The following is a 12,173-nucleotide window of genomic DNA, read 5'->3' as shown; positions in this document are numbered from 1 at the left end:
TTCACTGCATAAAGAACCAAGTCTTAAGGTCTTACCCCTACAATTTGTCTTTTCCCCAGCACCAACCGATCATTAGACCAAATAAAATATTATTCAGTCAATGGACAGGAAATAATATTGTCATCTCCACAATAAAAAGGGTACAATTCTTACTCACATTCTTTATGTATATTATCACTTAAACACATAGATGCTATGTAATATTCTATGTGCTAATATTTTGGCATTTCTATAATGCTTTGTACCTTTATATATGGACTCATATCTGCGGTTCTCTAATTTGCCACAACATAACCGTATGTATACATTCAACTTATGAGTAATTTTTTTTTTGTGTGATTTTGTGACGGACTTGATTTTGATGACCTAACCAAATTGATATGCTACTATTGCATTTCTGTCACACGTTTAATTCCCTCACTCCTTCTTGGGTGGAACATTCCACTGTGATTCATGTGCACCCTTTCTTACTCTATTTCTCTTTCATTTATTATTTTCCTCTTTTTTGCTCTTCCTTTTTTGTAGTCTCTCTTTTTTCTTCTTTTTCCCTTTTCCTCCTTGCTCTTTCTCTATATTACTTGTGATCTTTAGGTCTCGCTGAACCAACGTGCATGCGTTGTTCTGCGAGAGTATAGTAAGGGGGCTTTCAAAAATGCTCCCAAAGTCTGCATGCGGATCGGGCACAGTGCATGTGCGCCGGACGAGCGCACCATTTGCCCGCCTACAGCCTTTGGGAGCATTTTCGCAGCCGCTTTGATGTTCTCAGTGAGCCGCGTGGCCAAGTTCCTGCTTGTTACTTGTTGTTTACAGGCTTGGTAACATATTGATGACGCTTTGCAGTGCCGCAGGCCCTACTAGGGTTCTCGTCACTCAGATAAAAGCCGATGACATTTTTTCCCATTAATTTAGGTGACTGCAGCTCCTAAGAGTTTATTTTTGTAGCCAAACCCCTATGCTTTTATTGGCTTCAGATAATACAGTGCTCTGTCCTGTTTAAACAGCGAAGATTAGTGTTTTAGCAGCTTTAGAGTTTGCGTGCAATTGATAAGGCACAAGCGCCACCTCCTGGGCAAAAGTTAAATTGATTTTACTTTGGAGTTAATAGTAAAATGCATCACCATTTGTTGTTTGGTTGCAGCAGGGTAAACGTTTAGCTTTCTCAAGTAAAAGAAGGCTCAAATAGTTTATTTAATTTGATCTCCCTGCACAACCACCCTTCCAGATGCTCTTAGATTCCTGGCATCATTCCAGGTTGCTGTGACCCTGTGATTTAAAGCCAGTGAAACAGTTACGTATATAACGAAATGCACGCAGGGTTTCTCTGTGCCATGAAGAAGAGCTAGGTGGGACTTAGTTGAATATAATACTGCCATAATAGTTTTTCCGTACATATCTGATCTGAACAAGTGTATAGAAGTTTATGGAAAGATGCAAGCTTATGTTTTATCTCAGATGGACAAGCAGCATATTGGACAGCCTTTGAACTGTGACTCCGAAGTAAAATTTTCTTCCTGATTGATCATAAATTTACGAACTAGAGTCTTTACCAAAGACCACCTCCGTCGGTTTCAGCATTAATCATTCATTATTGCTGAATGCAAACCCTCGAATAAAGCACTGATTGTACTCCAGTATCGGTAACAGAGATAAGGAACAATATTTCATTAGATCGCACACAAACTGCAAAAATACTAAAGCCAAGCCATATAAATACATTGCAATTTGTGCTCTTTGACCTGAATGTGAACATCTTTTCTCTGAGGTCTTCACTTGGCTCTCTCTGCTGGTGAGTGGGTCTATGAACTAAACGCTCTCGCTTTACTAAAAATCATTTCTATGTCCAGATTCACTCGGATGGACACACAACCCCCCCCCCCAACACACACACAACCCACAACCACTCAACCACACACACAACCCCACACACACACACAACCCCACAACCACACACGCACAACCACACACACAACCCCAAACACCACACACACAACCCCAAACACCACACACACAACCCCAAACACCACACACAACCCGACACACCACACACAACCCCACACATAACTCCACACACACAACCCCACACACACACAACCATCTATCTCTCTATCTATCTATCGCCCTCACTCTTTTCCATCACCACAGCATCGCTCAGCATCACCACAGCACTATGCGCTATCACAGCATCACTGAACGCCACAGCTTCACTTGTCGCTGCCACAGCATCACTTGTCGCCGCCACATCATTCAGCGCCACTACAGCATCAATCTATGCAACCATTCAACATCAACTTGTTCAAATATGTTCTCTCAATGTTTCAAGCTTTATTACAAATGTCACAAAAAGATGTTAATATTTCACTTCTGTTCTTGGATTTTCGTCACAATAAAATACACTAAACATAATCTTCATAAAAGTTATTTACAAAAGTTTAAGCTATTGCCATTATAAATTACAATAACTTTTATTTAAGTGTTATTAAAAATAAAATAAAAGCCATTGTTATTTGTAATATTAATACATCTAAGTCACGCAAATACAACACATATTGCATTACAAATGCTATAGGTGTCACATTTGTGAAAGTTATAACTATTGGCATTGTAAATGACAAAGCTAATAATTTCACTATTTTCAAAACCAACACATAAATAAAAAAATGTCATTTACAATACCAATAGCCCAAACTTTCCTAATGTGAGACCTATTGCATTGCAAATGCTTGTTTTTTTTTAATTCTTAGAATTATTGACGATTTGCACATTATTATAATTTGGCAGTGTTGCAAACATGTATGTCTTTTCACCTGACTTATGTTAACATGTTTCTTGGCCTTGCGGCGAACATGTACACTTCACATCCATGTGAACCCTGTAAATTACAACTGAGGAAGCCCCAGGCTGAAAAGTCATTTTGGGGGGCAAAACACGTGTTGGTGGCTGTACTAAAAATCTATTGCTCTCGGTGATGTATTACATCTTTGAATAACTCTGAAGTGAAAAGAGTTTTTCACGAAGTACACTGGATTCAATAAAAAAAAGGATTAAAAAAAATATTATAAACACAGCTGCTTGTTCTGGCACTTTCTTCAGTTTTAAAATTAATGGTAAAGGGGTCTCCCATTGCAAAGGACAAGTAAACACCTTAAATAAATCCTCATATATATATATATGCAGGAGTGCACAATACATCTGGACCCAATAACCCCTTCCCGTTTTAGCACTTTGACTTCTTCTAGGTGTCATCACTTCCTCTTTTCATTCTTTCTCTTATCCCAATTTAAACCTTTCCCTAGGTGTGTTATAGTACCCCAACCTGTATAAGTGTGCTCTGCCCTTTCCTCCCTTCAAAGAACTCCACCCATTCACTTTGCCGCTAGGACAACACTTCTTCTGTCAATACACATTTCTATAGACCAAGGCATTCTTCGCATCTCACTAAAGAGGTTAATTACGGCTATTCAATAACGGTGCTTGATTGATCATTACAAAGGACACAGTAATCAAACCTTTGGGCTTTTCGTTTACAAAGCATTGTTTTTACAGGCATGTTTTTCAGTTGGATCAACTCAAACGAACCAGTACTAAAACTCCCATAATAAATGGACCCAGAAATGGAGCATCACGCTTTCGTTAAAAAAGTCATCAGATGACTTTATATGGTCGGAGCTCTGATGTCCTCTTGGCTTACGCAAGCGATACAGGAACTAATTTCTTATCTGTCATCTTACCCTCTTCCCTCTGCTTCTTTCTTTAATGTGGTCCTTTTCGCATTTTCCAGATGAGGCAACACCGACTCTCTGTTGCCCAGAAAATCCTCGCTCCCCGTGATTCCCTTTCTGCATCCCCCACTGAGAATAACTTATCTCCAGCTAGTAAAGACCCCTGAGAAAACACCTTCATATACAAAATTCCCTAGTTTCCAATCCCGGAACCGGAAACTAATGGATGACAGGAACATATATTCTGGCGGAAGCGTTAACGACTAGACTGCGCAGGGACAATGGAACAGAACATAGACTTTCGGCCACTGTACAGGAAAGGTTGCATTCGCTGGCTGTCGTTAGTGTTTTCACAAGAGCCAGTCTGCTGCACCCATACGGTAAAAGTGGCGGCCATCTTAGTATGACTTGAGGGTTCGGGTGTCGACTGGGCATTTATTTTTAGTGCAGTTTTATACAGTGTTCACTCGACCCGAAGATAGTGGAATGCTTTGTCTGTGCATAAGTTACATGCACAAGGACAGTTCATTCTTGCAGGCACGGGAAAATTAAGTGAATTGCTCCAAACCCCAGGATATTGAGCTGAGGCTCGAACCCAGCTCCCCAGTACCAGTAACGCGACTGTCATGGTAACATTCAGCTTCGTGTGCAGTAAAAGTGCACTTCTTAATATGAAAAAGCAGGTCCATGCTTTGAGATGTGTTCACAGTATCTATTTTCTAGGTGTTTGGAAAATACTCAAAAATACACATTTATCGCTGTTGACGGAATACATTGGTAGTCCCCTTTCTTCGTCGACGGTAGGCGGGCTCTACTTGTTTTTAACGGAATGCGTAGGGCTCAGCTGACAGCTTTTGGTGGATTCTCGGTACGTGGCTGACAGTAAAGAGAGACGGGCGAGCAAAGAAATCCGGAACAGGGACAAGCCAGGGTTTGGTATCGCATGAACATTGGTGTACAGTCGAAGTACAGCCACCTTCATCGTCTACCGGAAGCAGAAAACGTATAGCTAAGGGTTCTATATTTTGTGTTGGCCGGATACAATTACCCTACAAGCGAAACGGAACAGCCCTCTGCATTTCCTGGCTGTACGTATAGAGTGCTTGACTCAGTTGTGGACATACGGGGGGTGTATATCCATAGGAGTTCGTTGCCTTTGACAGATCTACGACTGTCCTTGATTCTGGGCCAAAATCTGACGCTATTAAGACAATTAAGTTAAACTTTTCAAGGTGTTTGGAAAAGTTGAGTTACACAAGGAAGGGCCAGCTCGCCAAGGCCCATTGAATCCCATCGTCGCAATCTTTTGACAGGTTTATAACTTTTCTGCACCTAAACGATGGCGGTGAACAGGAATCATTCCCAAAACGGAGGAGTAATAGTGGAGAATGGGGAGAGCGTGCTTAAGCAATGCAAAGATGTTGAGCTTACCTTCAGCGACATGGCACACAAGGCTGACCTGTTTAAGGGTACAAAGAAGGGCACCATCTTCCTCACCCCTTACAGAATGATATTTGTGACGAAGGGGAAGGACCCAATGCTCTCTTTCATGATGCCATTTTACTTGGTGAAAGGGTGCTCTATCGAGCAACCGGTATTCGCTGCCAATCACATCAAGGGCACCATCCTCGCCGAGGCAGGCGGTGGTTGGGAAGGGCAGGCTACTTTCAAGATGACTTTCAACAGTGGGGGAGCCATCGAGTTTGGTCAGCTCATGTTCAAAATGGCCACCAACGCACCTAGAGGCCCTCGAGCATCTACTACCAACTATGGTTACACGCCTGTCCCAGGAGGTTATGCACCAGCACCAGGAAGTTATGCACCAGCACCAGGAAGTTATGCACCAGCGCCAGGAAATTACGCATCTGCACCAGGAGGTTATGCACCAGCTCCGGGGGGCTACCCTGCCCAGCCTCTCAATGGGTCTTATGCATATGCCCCACCAGCCATGAATGGGTATGGGCCTGCCCCTCAGGCCATGGGATACCCATATGCACCTCCCGCAGGAATGTACCCCCCACCACCAGAGTTCAACCCCGTGTTTATGGCACCGCCACCTCCTTATCCTGGCCCTCCTTCCACAGGTCCATCAGCACCACCAACCCCCAACACATGGATGGAGCCCGGAATGCCAGGTGGTAGCAAAGCAGTAGAGGCAGCAGGCAGTGCATACTACAATCCTGCCAACCCACACAATGTCTATCTGCCCATGGATCGGCCACCCCCATACTCCCCTAATGAAAAGAAGAACAACTGAAGGCTCCACTGCTGCTTTTGGATCTCCACTTCTTTCCTAAAACTGTTTACCTCTTAGACTCTGTAAAGGCAAGCTGCCATCTGTTACCTTGGGGTGGTGTGTAAGGGAGCTGGTGCGCTGTACTTGTTACAGATGTTTGTGATGCGATGCACAGTTTATTCCTTTTCTGATCCATTTATGTTCTAACTGAGAGAAGTCAAGTAAAATGTCCTATTTATGGTTTTGCTTCTTCAGTAAAAGTAGGCCTGAGAAATGTCTTCAACTTGTAGAAGCACTAATATGTTAATGTATAAATCTGATTATTCCTCATCCGTAAGAGGTTTTTTCAGTGTCAAAGACAATAAAGAGCAATAGTGGGAACTGTATTTACCACTTTTTAGTACCCAACGGTTGCAATGCATTGAAAAACATCTTTGTGAATGCATAAACAAGTTAACCTAGTAAGATTTTTTTTTTCTTCTAACTGCCTCCCTCCTTTCAGGGACTCCAAATCCTAGTCTTGTCTGCTATCTACAATTTACAGCAAGTAGATACAACCTGATCCCCCCCCCCCCACTCCTCCTGTCCATTGAGTATTATAAATGCAATCTGCTCCTTTGTGATCCCCACAGCCCATCCCACCTTCTATCCATCGGGAGAAAGAAAGTACTTGATCATTCCTGTTTCTACAGATTTTTCTTACCACTTCGGGCACCATGACCTTTTCTGACCACAGGCTGAAATAGAAGGGTTTGGACAATACACAAGCTAATGAGTGGACTTTGTAAGCAAGAAACCAAATTATTACATTCTATTGTAACCATAGCAAGATATAAGTGTAGCCAGAATGGCTTATGTGATTTAAATTTACACATGATAAACTGTTAGACCAGGCTCTTTAATGCTCCCCTGACTGCCTGTTTGCAGCTATTTCTTTAACTGATGCTACCAGAACAGTAGTATTCCTGGGTATTTTTGGAAATCTGTGAGCGACTGAAAGATGGTGCATGTATGAAAGGAGGGTAGCCCATCCCTGTTTTATGAAATTCTTCATTGATCGAGTCAGTAATCATTGCGTGAGATTCCAGAAGGTGCTTCCTTAAAAAAAACTTTTGACCAATGTGTAGTCGCATTGGTGGCATCTTCTTTACCATTTCTATTCATGGTTCTGTGTTTTTTTTCCATGGTGTCAAGGGTGTCATTATTTTCTGAACAGCGTTAATCCACAAACAAAGCATCCTGGCTGCTTCTTGAAGCACAGCTATCACTGTGTGATTGTTATTAGATTTCAAACCAAAAACAAAACGATTCTGGATCAGGGTTGTACCCACTGGTTGACGTATGAGGCTGCACCCTAAAATAATGTAGGCACTGTTTCCTTTATTTTGTTTTTCAGTTCTGGAAAATGTAATCCGTGATTTGTAGCAGATTGAAGGAGAGGAGGGGATGTGTTCAAATCAGTGGTCATGTTTTTGTTTTTCCATTTCTCCTTTAACAATGGATATCGGAAGTATTTATTGGCTGGTAGGGACAGAATTACATTTCCTCTCTATATCCAGAAGAAGCGATTCTATGGGCAAACGATAAACACAGATAGTTCCTGTAGGTAGGCTGAGTAATCATTGTCTGTGGAGGGGAAGACACAAGTTTACAGTAGCATCCTTTCTACCTTAGTACAAGACTACTTTCTCATGGCCACATTTGAATGTAAAGGATAACTGGAAAATTGTATGGGTAGCTTTTGAAGACCTTTAATGGAGAAAGAAAACGTATGACACATAGTTTTTACATTTTATTAGAATTTCCAATTATAGCATGCTAAATAAACTATTTTAATAAATTGGGTAGCACGATCTTCGTATAATGTATGTTTTTACTCTGATGCAACCAGAATCTTTGATTAAATTGCTTGTAGAGCAACGTTTTTTGAGTTTATATGAAGCACCCACGTTTCAATTTCTATACATGAGAACTGAGGATACACGTACATTTTTTTCTCCATTTAGAAGAGCCGCATTCAGATGCATCCGTTTTTCTTCACCTGGTTTACATATATTGCACAGCAAGAACAACAGTGTTCGATGCAGATTACTCTGTATGAGTAGACCTAGTTCTGTCTGCTGAGCCAATAAACTGTGCGTGACGAAATTTGTATGGAAATATAATAAACAGTATAAAATCTAGTTGTAAACATTTATTTTGGAAGATATGACAAAAAGTAACAGTTCATTAAAGGTATCTATTTGGGGCAGTGGGTATGCTTCATATGATTTAGACGCTGTGTCGTTCATTTACTAGAATTATTAAATCTTTCAACATGCAGTGTTTATTCTTTAAACCTTGTTAGGCCTGGCACTGTGTTTTGATCTGTGGGTGTACAGGTGGAGAAGAAACGCCACATTTTTTATATGGGGCTCGCAACAACGTAGGCAAAAGTGTCACCTGGTTTGACGTATTGAGTCCTATTAGTTGAATCTGGATCTTACTGGCCAAATCTGTTGGTGTGAAAGCATCTCTATCACAATACCGAAACGTATCTGCTATATATTTGACCACATAATCTTTTCTTTTGTATTGAAGCACAGCAATAGCTAATGTTTACTTCTTTACCTTTGTGGATATTGAGTAGACCACAGTTAACCTTTGATGCAAGAACAATTGAATGTGCTTGTTAGAAGCATAATACATGGAATACTACATTTTGACCTTTATTGCACACTGATGTGCTTATGGACATGTAAGGAACTATTAATCAAAATTTGGCACTGAATTTTCTCCTTCAATAAAGCAATACAAAAAACGTGTATAATGACTAGTAAATTATATGCCCTTGTTTACAGTTAAAAGTACTGCGCTATATTCTCATTTTAAAATATTCGTGTTCAATTTTTAATATAAACCATTCTAAATAATCACTATCTTTCTTTGGAAAATCACAGTAGAATAAGCAGGAGAATCAATTTAATTTCAAGATTGCTTCCTAATTGATCTACATTTTGTTACATGTTCAATGTGTAGAGCTTCCGAGGATGTGTCTGTTTTTCCAGTTTGTGGATGAGCCATAACGTGTTGTTGGTAATTTGATTATCTGATGTAATTGACTCCTTTCCTGTTTTTTCTATCTATAAGCTAACTTTACAGTGTTTTGTGAGTTAACTTGTCTCCTTATAAATATTGATCTATAATATCTAGCATGCTTTGTGCTGTTGGCTGAAAAAGCAGGTCTGGTTAAATGTGACCTTCATAAAGTGACAGTTGTGTGCGTGGGGACTTACCATTATTATCCTTTAATTTTTGACTGAAGCATATCACCAAGTTTGCTACTCTAATTCTTACATTCATGACTACCTGTTAGTAACAATACTATTCCAGTATGGATTCCTATGCTGAGTGTCAGAATGTCATCATCCGGCTGCCACTCTAAACTGCCTGTGGTCCTCACTAGGAGCTGTTTTACCTTAAACAATGATTTGAATCATGAAACATACCCCTGTGAGCTTTTGCATGCTTTGTTGCCACGATTTGAAGCTGGATACTTATTTTCCATTCCGGCGTTGGTTGCAGTTGTTTGTTGCACTCTTGTAATCATTGAGGATCACTTTTAGAAGAAGACCTAATTGATTTCTGATGCTCTGCTTTGAAACATCTCCACCTCATGGCGGCTGGAGCAGGAAGGTCTGACTTTGGCTTGCCTTGTGTCTTCAGTTGGTCTTCCTACATTGAGAGTGCTTTTGGTACTACTTGTGATCTTACATTCTTGCTTCCTCACAGCTAGTGGTGCAATTGATGATTATCTGCTTGTTTCTACCTTCGCAGTTACCTTCTCTGTGGGCATTCTAGTCTTATATTTAGTGTAACGGTTCCAGCTATGGGCTTTTTTTGTTGCAGACTCTGCTTGCCAATGGTTAAGCTTGTAAAACTGGCCTTCCTTCTTTGTGGCTGTGTTCAGCCCCACCACCTACATCCAGTCTTCTGTTTTGCTAATAATGGCAGCCCGGAGAAACCAGTTTTTGCAATGCAATAGATCTCACCTTTGTGAGAGTTTGATCTATTGGCATTGTAAATGACACTGCCTTTTATGTGTTTTGAAAACCTGCAAGTGGTGCGTAAACAAGCACTGTGTACTTATAGTCCTTACCTATGAGAAGCAAGGCTGGCAATAAAAGAGGCTCAGTTAACGTAAGCAACGACTAGAAGTACAAAGTGTGTGTTTATGCACCGATTGCAGGATTTCAAAACGCATAAATAAAAGGGGTGGAGCTTTTAAAGCCCATATACCGAATACAGCATGTTCTGCAGAGACCGCGCAAGTGCTGCCTATGCGAGACCTAAAAAGGGCACTCACTGTGGTGTGATGTTTATTTTGTGTTTTTTTTCTTTTTTTTCTCTCTTGGTTGAAATACTTGTTTGATTTTTATTTTTTTATTTGCCGATATGTTATAATAGTATGATAGATGTAGAAAAGGATGTTTTCCATCAGAAGTTAGAGCTGTCAGAGTGGTAGAATATTTTATGTGCATTAGGTTTGTTTGTTGTGTTCCCTTAGGATTCTTGGATGTAGTCCCCTATTGGGTTAATACGTAAAATTGGAGTGCGATATTGTACTGAGGAGCCATTGATTGGCTATGTAGGATTGCCCGATTTATATGGCATGTGCAAATTTTGTATATTTTGTCCAATTACTTTATTTCACCTCATCTATGGGAATATAAGGTAAATGGTACATATGAGTGAGTGAATAGGGGTGCCGGTTAATATATTTTCAAGGTTACTTTGTTTAAACATGCCGGCTACAATGTGATAATTATGTGCTTGGCTGTTTTGAAATGGTACAATTTTCACATCTTTATAGAAGATGACATTCAAATCAAGTCAAATAATTTTTATTCGGGTTCCAGAAGATACACTGTAAAAGATAAAATGTGATAGGCAAGCAACAGGTTCTATATATGCAGACCGAGATGAAGCTGTATTTAAGTGTTCCTAGGTGATATAAATGAGTAACTTTGCCGGTAGACTGTATAGTTCGCGCGATGCACTGTATTAATCAGTTTTTATCACCAAGAGTAGTGCGCTTCGAGTTCTTATACCTCGTTTCCTACACTCCATGTAGATTTTGCAAATTTCCCAAAGATTATGTAATTGTTGAAAACTGGCGCCAGATTTTCTTTTTCGGCCTGAGTTTCCAGGCATCCGGAGGGAAAGAAGAATGACCAGGCAACATAGGTACAGCTACACACACAGCTATATGCGTGCTCTGGTACCACTGGGGCTGGAAGCAACGGACAACCTCGGCTGGTAGGGGCCTTGCGCCGCATCCCTATTCCCCACGGTCTGCTCCCCTCCCCCTCAAAAGACAATCAGATTTTGCTGGGATTCCAAAAAGTTGGAGGGCTACAACCAGCCTGCCCCGAGATCAAGGTGGGCTCTTCCGGGGCAGGTTGCACCTTTTTGGGGGGAGGGGCTTACAGGGGGTTATTTATACCAGGTTGCCACAGCCCCATATCCTCTTTGACACTCTCCCGGCAACAACGAGCATTCAGCGGTGAGCACTTTGGTGACATTTTGGCAGGCATCTTGTCTTCCCTGCAAAAAATCAAAAAAATGTGTGTAGTGCTTTTGGCATGGTTTCATGTATGACTTAAGAAGCTGGTGTGGGAGTGATGCTGGTCTGCTCTGTTGCCTACCTTTATGCTGGCAAGGAGGTGTGTGGCTGCGGCGCCTCGGCAGACAGATGTTGCTGGTTCGCTATTTGCTTGTGGGGTCCTTAGAGTAGCCACAGCGGCCTAGCAGGTGAAGTTCTTAGACGCTAACTCTCAATGTTAAGTGTTTATTTCCTGCTGTTTTAACGGTTGGGCAGTGAAGGTGGTACAACCTACTAGATACCTGGGCTCGAAGGCAAAAGGGCACACGTGAGGTAAGATGCCAATGAGGGGCAACAATGGTATGTGCCTTATCACTCCAACATAGTGTGTGCGGAAACACCTCCGCTCTTTTCTGGGCGCCCCGGTTGCAATGGTATTTAATTTTAGGAAGGTTTGAAATATTGGGCCACCTTGCAAAAGAAGGATTAATGTTGAATGCTGAAAGGGGCGGCCGGGATAAACTGTTGTCTGAATATTATGAGCTCACAGACCGGAACCGGCTTCGGGGGACGGTTAATTGTTTGGTGAGTGACACATTAGTTACCCGCCAGCGTGTGTCTTCCCGGTGCTAGG

The 12,173-nt window shown here is 41.4% G+C and overlaps 1 protein-coding gene and 1 pseudogene across 2 annotated transcripts in view; one reads left to right on the top strand and one right to left on the bottom strand.

Annotated features, from left to right (window-relative positions):
- LOC147710960 (uncharacterized) overlaps positions 1-4,110 on the bottom strand; it is a 217,021-nt gene extending 212,911 nt beyond the window's left edge. Inside the window, exon 1 of the mRNA XM_086921746.1 lies at positions 3,729-4,110. The gene's annotated coding sequence lies outside the window, so the exon portion shown is untranslated. The remainder of the gene's footprint in view (positions 1-3,728) is intronic.
- Positions 4,111-4,536: 426 nt separating this feature from the next.
- On the top strand, positions 4,537-8,759 carry LOC147710959 (WW domain-binding protein 2 pseudogene; annotated as a pseudogene). Its single transcript, XR_015295883.1, has one exon. The product of XR_015295883.1 is annotated as a WW domain-binding protein 2 pseudogene (transcript).
- The last annotated feature ends 3,414 nt before the right edge of the window (positions 8,760-12,173 follow it).

The sequence above is a fragment of the Lissotriton vulgaris genome, chromosome 5 (genome assembly GCF_964263255.1).
Source record: "Lissotriton vulgaris chromosome 5, aLisVul1.2, whole genome shotgun sequence".
NCBI lineage: Eukaryota > Metazoa > Chordata > Amphibia > Caudata > Salamandridae > Lissotriton > Lissotriton vulgaris.
The sequence above is the reverse complement of the archived record's forward strand: the minus strand, read 5'-3'. Positions and strand labels throughout refer to the sequence as shown.